The 12734-nt window shown below is 36.1% G+C and overlaps 1 protein-coding gene across 4 annotated transcripts in view; it reads left to right on the forward strand.

The window, feature by feature from the left end:
* acin1b (apoptotic chromatin condensation inducer 1b) overlaps positions 1 to 12734 on the forward strand; it is a 213644-nt gene that overhangs the window by 43182 nt on the left and 157728 nt on the right. For 2 of the 4 annotated variants that reach the window (XM_051922287.1, XM_051922288.1), the window contains exons 2-3: positions 2329 to 2399; positions 2485 to 2579. The exons of the other annotated variants lie outside the window; for them this stretch is intronic. The gene's annotated coding sequence lies outside the window, so the exon portion shown is untranslated. The remainder of the gene's footprint in view (positions 1 to 2328; positions 2400 to 2484; positions 2580 to 12734) is intronic. 4 annotated transcript variants of the gene reach the window in all.

Raw genomic sequence — 12734 nt, forward strand, 5'->3', positions numbered from 1 at the left:
GTTAAAAAAGGTGTTCAATTTAAGATGTGTTGAACATCTGGTTAAGTGCCCATCCGGATTTACTCAACTTCGCTTAATGTCCTCTCAATTCATTTACTGCACTTTCCACAGTCTTGACCCTTCTGATAGTGTGAAGCTCAAGGTCTGAGTAAATATAAAAATATATTAGCAGGGTGTGAATTTCAGCACAGGGACTGTGGGGATTAATCCTGTTATTTAAAAGTCCATAATGGTTTAACTTAATAAAGAGGGAAAAATCCCACTGTACTTTAAAGGCACAAAAGTTTTTTTTTTTTTTTTTTAATCAGTGCTTGCTGCCAACCTCCTTGAAACTTTTGTCTCATTATGGAGTTAGTTGAGAAATATAAAAAACAAGATTTGTTTCTGTTTCAAAACCATAATGATGTGACCAGTCTTTCAGAAGCCATAATATTACCTTTAGTATCAGACATTTGAACACTGGAGAGAGTGCATTGATAAGGGAATGGAAGCTTTGTGTTCATCTTAGGATTGTTATGATCATGGCTACAGTTGTCTGTCTAACCATCATTCCATTTTATAATTGGCTTATCCAGTTTGTGTTGCAAGGAGCTGATGCCTATCCCAGCTGCTTGGTTTCCAAGACAGGCTCCATCTTTGGACAGGTTGCCATTTAGCGTACATCCACACATCAATCTATAATGGTGACAAAATGAGATAATGCATATGTTCATTCAAAAACAAAATTCATTTAGTTAACATTTCGAAACTTCTCACAGATATTCCTGTTGTTCAGCTCATATTTTAAAGTACAAAGTATATCTCTTTAATGATATGACATGTTAGATATTAACGGCCACCCATAATTGCAGAGATGTGAAGTTAGAGGGATTGCTGAAAATGAATCAGCAAAGACTAAATTTCTGTTGTTCATTGAGACCAGCGTAATGTTAATTATATAGATAGATGGGACTTTATTTGTCCCCGGGGGAAATTTGGCTTTTTACAGAATTAGAATCGCAACTTAAATATGCTTAGCATACAAAAGTGCAAAAGACACATACTGTATTGGGAGTAGCCAAAAACAAAGCCAAAAGATCATAATCTAGAGAAACACTAACACCAAACAAGAGGATTCTCCAACACTAAGAATATGAGTGAACCAGCCTTTATGTGGAAGAAGGCAGACAGGTGGCCCTGGCTCTTGGTCAACCACCCACGGTGCACAAGAGACCTGTCAAAACACAAAACCATACATAGAGACTGAATTACATAATAGTGAAATGTTAGACACAAAACATAAATACATATAGTAAACATATGAAAATAGTTTACAACTAACAGAAAAGACATAAAAATAAGCATAGACAGAAAATGGTAAACTGTTTAGTGTATAACAATTACTGCCCACACAGTTCAATTCAGTTGCTCTTTTTAGATTATTACACAGACATAAGAAATATCAGTTTATCACTAATTTGAGAAAGCATGAAAACAAAATAAAGGCGGTTTTACTTGAATTCTGAAATAATAGTAATTTTAAATTGACAAGTTTAATTTCACACAGTTAGCCTTTAAGTGCAAACAAATCTATAAAAGGAGAAAGTTATGTAGAAAATTAAAGCATCAGGTGTTTGTAACATTTGAAATTAATGAATTTACCTTGTCTATTGAATATTAACTTTTTATAAGTATTATTAAACAGCTACTGTCTTCTCCATATACTGAAGCAATCATAAATCTGACCGCAAATGTAGCAAACCTGGCAAAGTGACTTTTTTTGAAACCCGGCTTGAAAAGAGTATTGTTACAAAACAGTTTGCATAAATTAAAATATGTTGTATCAAATTGGTATTCAGTAATTAATGTGGCACTGAAATAATAATGGCTCGATTTAAAAAAAACTTTTTTTTTTTTTTTTTTATTGTTATGGAGAGACACGTGCCCATATTAAGACAGGTTATGTATTCCATGATAATTATATTATTCTTTATAAAGTGTATGCTGAACCCAAAGTTTTTATCAGGGAAATTCCTGCCTCACAGTCACACATGAAATTCAATCACTATTTAGTTACATTTGAATTAGATTTTTTTTTTAATGTAGAAATGTTTTATCAAGTTTGTTTCCTTGGTAATCCACTTTAATGTACATTTATTTTAAATGTATGCATGGTTGAAGATTGCCATCTTAATAAATGTTTAGATATTTTAGTGATTTAGCCGCAATATACTTTGGAATTCTTAATTAATACTGTGTGTATACTTATTTCATATAGAGTAGAATAACTTGAATTCATATCTAATCGAGCACTGTGTTGTCTCATTCCCCCTACCCCATTATCTGCAGGATGAGGTAAAGCCCTGATCAAGTTTTAGGCAGGCTGCAGGATGATCAACAGAAATAGAATAAAACAATAGGTAAGGAGTAAGAAATTTCGGGGTGAGTCATGAAATACCCATAAATGGAATTCAGCCGTTCTGAGCATAAAAATATTTCTTTCAGCTTGTGCTGAACCTCGCATAATATACTCTTCCTGGCTTTGAGTCGCTGACTGGAGGGAGAACGCAAGCTTGTGTCTTCAGGATTCTTGTATCCGGGTACGTTCTGTGCATCCTATTTTGTGGTTTTGCCCAACTATCATATATTGCACTTTTTTCAACTTTTGAAAAATTCTTTGAGACTCGCTAAAGAACTTTTTTGTTGATGACTGTGCTTGGTAAAATTTGAAGACAGTAGCCAGATAAAACTTGCCATATTGTGTATGATTCATATTTCTGTGCAATAACAAAGGTAACCTTCCTTTGTCAACTGACAGCCATGTGATGTTTTTCATGATTGTTTTCTGAAAAGCATATGAAATACTCCTTATTATTCATTTGTATTATGGCTCTTGCCCCTTAAGTAGACAGATGGAAATATTATTTTTTTCAGAAGTGACTATATTTAGCTGCAAGTACTGGTTTTGTTTTCAGGAAAAATAGATGATTTGAATACTTTGGTTTTCTACCACAGATTAGTCTTTGATTTTACTGAAACTGAATCCTATTAATGTTGTATTACAGAGAAGCAGGTTGAAAATGATTTATGCATTCCTAATCTATTTACTGTATATTTCTAGATATTTTCAAGTAACATTTACCAGCTTTTCAGTGTATAGAAGCTAGGTATAATTCAAAGATTGCTTCCTTTTCCTTGTTGATTTATTCATATATCGATGTACATGTGGTGCTGGTGAACTGAATAAAAACAGAAATTACTGGATGTTGAATTTGCTTACCAGTGATTACAGGAAGCTGCATTTAAATATTTATGATATACAGACTTGGAGTAAAATTTTCATTAATAAAAAGAACAGTACAAGTTTCATTTTCAAACAAAGGGAAGAATGGAGCGTGAGATCGACAGGAGGATCGGTGCGGCATCCGCAGTAATGCGGGCTCTGCATCGGTCTGTCGTGGTGAAAAAGGAGCTGAGCCGCAAGGTAAAGCTCTCAATTTACCAGTCGATCTATGTTCCTACCCTCACCTATGGTCATGAGCTATGGGTAGTGACCGAAAGAATGAGATCGCGAATACAAGCGGCTGAAATGAGTTTCCTCCGCAGGGTGTCTGGGCTTTCCCTTAAAGATAGGGTGAGAAGCTCAGTCATCCGGGAGGGGCTCAGAGTAGAGCCGCTGCTCCTCCGCATCGAGAGGAGTCAGATGAGGTGGCTTGGGCATCTGATCAGGATGCCTCCTGGACGCCTCCCTGGTGAGGTGTTCCGGGCACGTCCAACCGGGAGGAGGCCCCAGGGAAGACCCAGGACACGTTGGAGGGACTATGTCTCTCGACTGGCCTGGGAACGCCTTGGGATTCTCCCGGAAGAGCTAGAAGAAGTGGCCGGGGAGAGGGAAGTCTGGGCATCTCTGCTCAAGCTGCTGCCCCCGCGACCCGACCTCAGATAAGCGGGAGACAATGGATGGATGGATGGATATATGGAGACTTTATAACTGAAATACCACCGAGTCCCATTGCAAGTGCAGAGATATGATTGTTTACAGTTAGAGCATGAGCAGTTAAGTGAATTTTGTCACACTCTGAAAAGGATATTAATCCAGCATTCTTTGACTTGAAAGGTGTGATTCACAAATTGGCCTACCAGAAATTGGTATTGGCTGTTTTTGCTCTTTAGAAACAATCAGGAAATGTTTTCTAATGGTCAATATTTTTCATGTTATGAAACTAATAAAGAAAACCTACATTATGTTCAAGCATCTACTGTTTGGATTTGGTAGTCTGACTTTTAATGTCTTTTAAAAAATAGGGCATTTTGAGAGTGGCTCAAGTTTCAATTTTGTTTTAGCTGCTGACGAGCTGTTTGAACTAGCAGTGCACTTTTCTTGAGTGTTAATTTAATTAATTGGAAGTAGTGTTTAATAAAGACAAAATATGAATGTGTAAGGAACTACAGATATACTCTTACGGTATGTTTTTTGATAAGTAGAAAGAATAGATTAAACTTGCTAGTTGGGTCTTGTTAAGTAAATTCGGCAGTTTAAGTGAAGTGAGAGCGGATGTTTTGGGGTTTTTAGAAATATTTAATTTAAGCAGTTTGTTGTTTGTATTTTAATGGTATACTGGTATGACTGAGGTAATTTCCATGGTGGCAACTGTTCCCTTGTACAAATATTTCGATAGACCAGTATGTGTTTTATTTAATTGACTTTCGCAACTCATTTATTTGATGATAGTTTCACAAAATCTGATCTGTTTTAACTTAAATTTTAAGTTACTGTATGTTAATTTTGATGAGCTGAAATAGAATAGATACAGTTATGGTTCATTTTCAGAAAGCCCTGTGCTTTAAAGGAATACTCCACCCAAAAATATTCCTTATGTTCCTTACCCCATGTACTTTGTTATGGTGGCTGAGAAAAATTTTTTATCTCACATTTTCATTTAGAAAAGACAAAAAACTGAAGAATGGCAAATGTTGTGAAAAAAGAAAGAAAATCCTCATGTAACTCCAGATGCATGAACCACAGGTCCTTTTTCCATTTGTATTTTTAGAATATGCAAAATACTGCACATGCATCCTTTGCTAATATGTGATTAATTCTTGCTTCCAGAAAACTGAGTATAACAGATAAACAAGAAAGCCACATTCCCACAATGCAGTGATTTGAGTAGAAGATCTGCCTCTTCACCGCCATTCACTGGTGAAGAATCCATTTGATCACAGCAAGGTAGCATCTGACTAAGGCTCCGGGCCACTCAGATAGCAGTTGACCAAATTTAAAAAATGTGCAAATTCATTTGTGATTGGTATGGTCAAACCACTTATAGATGTGGTGTGAAATGAATACCAGTGCCCTTTGATCACCCAGTAAATACAGCCGATGATCAAACCACCTAATTTTACAGTGCTAGAGTTTTGCATGCAAGTAGCTGTAGTACTAGGATGTTGTACCATGTTAGCCATTGTGGATGCAATGAGATGTCAAGCAAAATGACACATTTTATTGGCTAACTGAAATCTGTTCATTTAGCTAATAATGTGTCATTTTGCTTGACTTCTCATTGCATGCAAGTAGCTAATAATTACTGGTTTAAGATCTTTGTGCGATCTCTCTTGGCATGATGTGGACTTAGGAGCTACATTTTATTTTATTTTTTTTTATTAATTTTATTGTAATCATTCAGTACATATAGATCAATTTTTACAAAAAATAGGATTGAAAACAAATCAAACCCCACCCCTGAGAAGGAGAGCATGGCCAAAGGAGTAAAACTTAAGGCTTGTAAACATGCCTAAATTATTGAGTTTAATAGGGCAAAAAAAAGATAAATGAAGAAGGAAAAGAAATGCGGAAATACTTAATTTCTTCTTATTCTAAAATATTATTGATTAGATCCTGCCAGGTTTTGAAAAAATTCTGTACAGATCCCCTAACTGAGAATTTGATTTTTTCCAATTTCAAATAATATAAAACATCGGTTTCCCACTGACTTATTAGAGGAGAGTTAGGATTCTTCCAATTTAACAAAATCAGTCTGCGTGCCAAAAGTGTAGTGAATGCAATCACAGTTTGCTTGTCCTTATCCATTTCAAATCCATCTGGAAGAACACCAAACACAGCTATTAATGGGTTAGGAGAGATTGTGACACCAAGGCTGTCTGAAAGGCACCTAAAAATTTTGGTCCAAAATGTTGTTAATTTGGTGCATACCCAAAACATGTGACCCAGTGAGGCAGGAGCTTGGTTGCAGCGTTCGCAGGTTGGATCTTGCCCTGGAAACAGTTTGGACAGTTTTACATACATTTTAATGTGCATATTAGTGCTACCAGAATGAACATAACTTTTCAAATATAATTCTTCAAAAGCTAATTCGGCATTGTATTACTCCAAGCACGCTATGCTGCAAAACTTCACTATTTTGCATATGTTTTGCACATCACTTCCACAGTCAATGATTTTTACAGTTTTCAGTTGTTAGTTTGTATTGTTATTTATAAAACCAAGCCGGTTTTTCTATTGCTCTGCTTTGCTTTTTGGTTAACAGGTGTACTAATAACAGATTCTAAACAGTTCTTATCCTGTTACATTTCACTCTTGAACTAGAGATCTCTGATTTGCTGTTGCTTTAGCAAACAAAAGCTGGTTTCCTTTCTCCTTAGATATAATGGGAAATCACTGCCATATTTCAGATGTTCCTTTTATTATTATAACAACTTTAAAATCTGCATTTTAAAAGAGCATTTGAGGGTCAGGAAAGCTACCTCAACCATCATGAGTCCCATTTAGTGTAATCCCATGATTTTTTCTTTGACCTCTGCTCTCTAGATTTATCAAACTGAGCTTCACTCTTGATATACCTTCCCAATTTTGCAGTGTATTATTTTTTGTTTAGTAATGGAATTTTTGAGTTGCTGTTAATGAAAGTGTTTGTCAAATAAAAAATATAATGAAGAGGGAATACTTTAAGAGCATTACAATGCAACATTTAGTACATTCAGTTAAATGCTTCTGCAACACATGAACAGACTCACCCTGCCTTGACTTAAATAAAATAAATGTTTTTCTGCACTGACTTCACATCTTTAGCACCTAAGGACCAGAAAGTTGCACGGTAGAGTGTAAGGCTGACGGAGGGCATTGGGTACAGAGGACTAAAGTAACTAGTGCCTTTAATGTAAGTAATCAGGAGGATTTTATATATGGGTTACAGGCATATGAAGTGTCTTGGTTCTATTTTTCTCTTTGATCATATGCAATGAAAGCCCCGTTTCTGTGAAGGAGTGACACTGCATAATTGTTGCATGCTTTGCAGACAAACTGGGAGCAAAAGTGCAAAAATGTTATATTAGCAATGAAGCATACAAAGACATGTGAAATACAAACCTACATGTACTAGCACTTAGTGCTTCTAACCTAATGATCAAATAGTTACATATTTTTAATAAGTAGTCTAACAATAATTCTTGTATAATTTGACAGCTCAGTTTGTATGTATTCTTAGTAAATAACCTCTCCCATCACCCCCATTGATGCTCGCTAGAGTAAGATGAGCACTTTCACAAGCAAAATGTAACATTTGCATAGACAAATGTCTAGCCCTTCTTGAGAAATCACTTTGAAATGCATCTTGTCTTGTCTTGTCTGGCTGGACTGCATGATACATATCAGAACTAACATTTGTGAAGCACCATAATTTGTGTATGTTTGTTTTTTCTTTTCTATTAAAAATGTATCGAATTTTACAGTGTATATTATTATGTGGGCTCACTTAGATTACTGTTTTCATGGATCTTGTATATTCTGCTTTTTCCCCCAGCATTATCTTACTAAGTCACTACACTGGCTCTGAAAGAGTGTAAATACATGGTTTCTATCCATTAATCTGTACAACAAGTACAACAACAAGATTTATTTATCTAGTACATTTTCTTACAAATGGTGTAGCTCAAAGTGCTTTACAGGATGAAGAAAGAAGTATATAAAAAAACAAAAATAAGATTAGGCAATACTAAGTAACAAAGAATAAAGTAAGGTCAGAAGGCCGAGAGGACAGAAGAAAACAAATAAAACAAAAAAAAAAAACTCCCAGATGGACTGTAGAAATAAAAACAAAATCTAAAGAGATTCCAAGGCCACAAGACTGACCAGCCCCCTCTGGACATTCCACCTAACATAAATGATCTAAATCAGGCTTCACGTGAAAGAATTTGATGATGATGGTCATGTGGACATCTGGGGTACTGTCTTCAACCCATCTGTAGGGACTACAAGGTGCCTTGATCAGGTGGTCAAGGTGGTAGAGGAGTTAATGATGGAGTTTAATGCTTTAGATATACTTAAACATGATGGAAGTGCTTACTGAATATTGTTAGACCAATTATTTAGTGAATGAACATTATGTAAATTGAAAAGCACACCAGTTGCGCAGTTGTTTTGTTCATCCTAAGTTGTACAGTAGCTTCAAATCTACAGTAAATGCAGTTGTTGTCTCTGTGGAGTTTGAACATTCTTCTGTGTGTGTAGGTTTTCTCAGCATCCTAATGGCATGTGTATATAGTGAAAAGCTGGTTTAGTTAAGTAAATATGCATTAGTAAAATAATATGTGCCTACTTTTATGCTTGGTAGAGGTTGCCATTGCCTTCATTTTATTGCTTCTAATCATAATTGTATATCTTTATACTGTGCATGTATATTGCATGTATTGACCATACAATATGTTGTGTACAGATCCCTTTTAAATTTTAGTTTCTTTGTACCAACTGTTGTGCTGTAAACATACAGAAATTCAATAAATAGAAGAGACACTAAACTTGTTGTCTGGATTATTTTTATGATTAAGTGGATCGTCTTTCCATTCAGTTAATGAGATCACATAGTCCCACTGCCCTCTTGTCTTGAATAAATATGCATCTCCTTCATACACACTGACATACTCGGAGCAATTAACAGTGTCAAAACCATTTAGTCTAATTAAGGGTCCATGCTGTCTACCCTAGCAGAACTTGGCGCAAACTAGAAATCCACCATGGATGGTGGCTGCTTGAATCATCATAACACACAGTAGTTTAGAAGGAATACTTGTGTGTACCGAGAGAATATGCACATATCAAATATAATGATAGGACTAAGCATTGGAACTTTAAACTGCAACACACAGTGCCTTTGATTATAACTTAAACCTAAAGCCACAGATGTTATATTCATTATTTTTTTGAAATTTCGTTTATTGACTTGTCTCAGTACTTAAGTCAATAGAATGACATGTTTTACATTGTATTTAGCTTTCTGGGATGCTATTCTATATGCTTATAAGTGCTTCAGGAAAACAGGGTAGCATGAGTATTCGTTTTGTTAGATTTCATTTCAATGACCTGTTCAGTGAGAAAAATCAAGAAAAGTACAATATATAGAATTGCCAGCAACCCTTTCCCCCTTCTTGGGCTCCATTCATGTTAGTAGACAGCAGCAGTAGTGGGTGCAGAACAGTGAAAGAGGTGCCTGGCTGTGGTCATAGTCATAAGCATGAGGGCCATATGAATAAGATAATGTAGACTACTTTCCATTGCGAGAACTGTCGACAATAACACCACAAATCGACATTTGGTAGGCTAATTTTGTTTAGCAGCTATTAACAGGCTGTGCATGAATAAGTGAGGATTGAGTGCCACAGTGACACTTTGCTGTATTTAGTTGGTTCAATTACTCAATTAATTTCAGTCAATCAGGAAATTTTCAAGAAACGCAATGTTTTGTCCATAAATGCAAGCATTTTATTCAAAAATGGAAAAGGTTTATATCACAATGTTCTCTTTCATAGTAATTTTACAAGTTTGCACTAAAATTACATTTGCAAAGAAGTGTATTGTAACAAATCTTGTTACTTGAAAGATCTAACTTTCCAAGCTATTGTAAACATCCAGGAGAAGACTGAAACCATTGTTAAATGTTGAAAAATGTTTGCTGTAGTTTATTATTTGATTTTCTCTGCAGGATGACAACAAAGATTATGAGATTAAATAATAGTGTTGTATTTGAAACCTCCTTTTGTTTGTGTACAGCATAAAATACCAGCTGCCACTATTCTCAAAAGAAATACACTGCAACGAAGTTTATTCATATTGTTAATTAATCAGATTTTGCATTGTCAGACAAGGATTTTGATGTACCAGAGGAAACTAAAGGTTGTGACACAGAATGCTGCTAGATTATCTACAAGTATAAGTTAGAGAGGGGGGTCTCACTTACTGTAATGTGTTTTTTTTTATTCTGGTGCTCTCACATCATGGTTGTGCTCCTGTACCAAATGATCTTATTTTTTTTTTACAGATTCCAGACATGGAATTCTTACTAGACTTGAAGTTGAAGTTACTTCAAATGTTTGGTTTCTTTGCTCTTTGCCCCTTCACTGTTTTTACATTCTTTGTGTGCGCAATATCTCAGATGTGATTAATGTTACACTTTGTTATTGTACATAATATGTAACAAGGCAACTAATCAGTAATAGAATTCTTTGGCAACTGTTTTCATCATTGATTTTTATTTACAGTATAACAGATTGTTTTTTTGTAAGTATACATTTTGTGATTTTGCATTTTAATAGATTTACAACTCTTGAGCTTTTAAGATATCAGCTTTCTGAACTAACTAGAAAGGAAAATATTACAACATTGTGGCTTAGTTTTCATTTTCTGTTTCTTGGTTTTACTTGTTGCTTCTCTTGCTTCCACTGCTCAGTTGACAAAATCTATTAAAAGCACCTAGCCAATGAATTGTTGGTAGGCTTACTTATCTTCACTGAGAAACAATGCAGATTAATCAGTGCCAATTACATTTGACCTTTTCCTGCAAGAATGCATAAGTAGATAATTTAAAAATATTGGTTTCCACCTGTTTCTGTATTGTAGACAAAATCTGTTTAAATTTGTCTACAGGACACACACTATTCTTTATCTTTATCTTCTCCTTGTCATGTGTCTGTCTTTTTTGCAAAAAAAAAAAAAAAAAATTACACACATTTATCTGTCTTCTGAACTCTCTTTATCCTGAGCTGGGTCTCGGGGATGCTGGTACCTATCCCAGTAAGCACAGGGCACATGAAAGGAACTGTCTCTGGAGAGGGCATCAGTCCATTGCAGGGTGAGCACACACGAAGGCCAATGTAACATCGCCACATGTCTTTGGCTTGTGGGAGTAAACCCACACCGACATGGGAAGAACATGCAAATTACACACAGAGGACTCAGGACATGAACGCAGATGTACAGGGTGGCCGATATTTATGTATATGATTGAAAAGGCATTATTGTCAGGAAACTACCAATGTCATTATCAAGTAACATAATGGAACATGAACATTAAGAATCTTAAATGTTTTTTCATCCCGTTCTCCCTGGCATGGTCCACCAATGTGTCATCCAGATCAATACATGCCTGAAGAAGAACCCAGCTTTGAAAGGCATTCGCCACAAGAGCTATCTGCTCCCTTTGCTTGCAAAACAGTACCGCTGATGTTGAATTTTGTATTTACTCTTGCGATGGTTAGCACACTAGGGCCACTGCCTTCAAACTCAACTGCCATCCTCTGTTTTACCACCGCATAGTTGTTTGTTGCGGGGTATAAATAAACACAATGTACGTGCTGCTCTAAGTGACAATTGATTTTCCGCCGTTCTGTATTTGAACACCGCAGAGGTGCCCGGTCCAGCACATCGTTACTTCCTTTCTCAGGCTACACAGTGATGCCATTTTTGATACTTTTCGCACTGTAGATTAAATGCTACAACCTGTGAAATATCATATACATAAATATTGGCCACCCTGTACTTACTGCAAGACAGTAGTGCTTCTGCTATGCCAGCATGCCATCCTGTATGTGTATACAAGGTATATTTTTTTACAGTACACCCCCAAAATTTGTGGGGGTTACGTTCCTAGAGTACCCGTGAATTGTGAAAAACCGTGACTTTTGGATGTGGTTAAAAAATGCCTTTTAAATGCCTATTTTTATAGTTTAAACCCTAAATACAGTATGCCCCCAAAGCACTTTAATTTAGTTGCAAACTCGGCTTAATACATTAATACATTACCTAAAAACAATGTAAAGGTAAACCCGTATACTGTACAGTACTGTACTGCTACTGTATGTCTCCCACGGTGCTAGAATGTAAAATACCGATGTTACCGCTATACGTACTGTAATTCATGCAAGCGCATTTCCTTTGGTATACGCTGTCATTTTCTTTATTATAAGTAGTGTAAATACATAATAATTTCATTTAATTAAAATACAGTAAAATGTACGGGTACTCACCAATGATGATGATGATGGAGTAGCTGTGCAGTACGATGCAGAGGATTTAAAACTCCTCAGGTGGCGCCTCTGCTTCAGGCGCTTCAGGAGGAGTCGTATCTTTGGATGGATCTTCTTCTGCTGGGGTTTTGTGCTGGCTTTTCTTTATAGGTTTCAGGAACATTGTGATGGGAAGTTGCTACATTGTCTCCTGTAGCGAACTGCTGGTACAATTTCCGTGCTTTCTCACGGATGATGTTACCGTCCGAGGGGATGTTTTTCTTCCTGCAGTCGGTGATCCACAATGCCAAGGCAGATTCCATCCTGATGATATTTTTATTCCTTACGGTCATTACCTTTTTGGCACTATCACAGAAACTTACAGATACAGTACTCCAGATTGCTGCTTCGTTCTTCTTTATGTAGCATGCGGTGCTTTCATTAATGCCATAATGGCGCGCTAC

The sequence above is a fragment of the Erpetoichthys calabaricus genome, chromosome 2, assembly GCF_900747795.2.
Source record: "Erpetoichthys calabaricus chromosome 2, fErpCal1.3, whole genome shotgun sequence".
In the NCBI taxonomy this organism is placed as follows: Eukaryota; Metazoa; Chordata; class Cladistia; order Polypteriformes; family Polypteridae; genus Erpetoichthys; species Erpetoichthys calabaricus.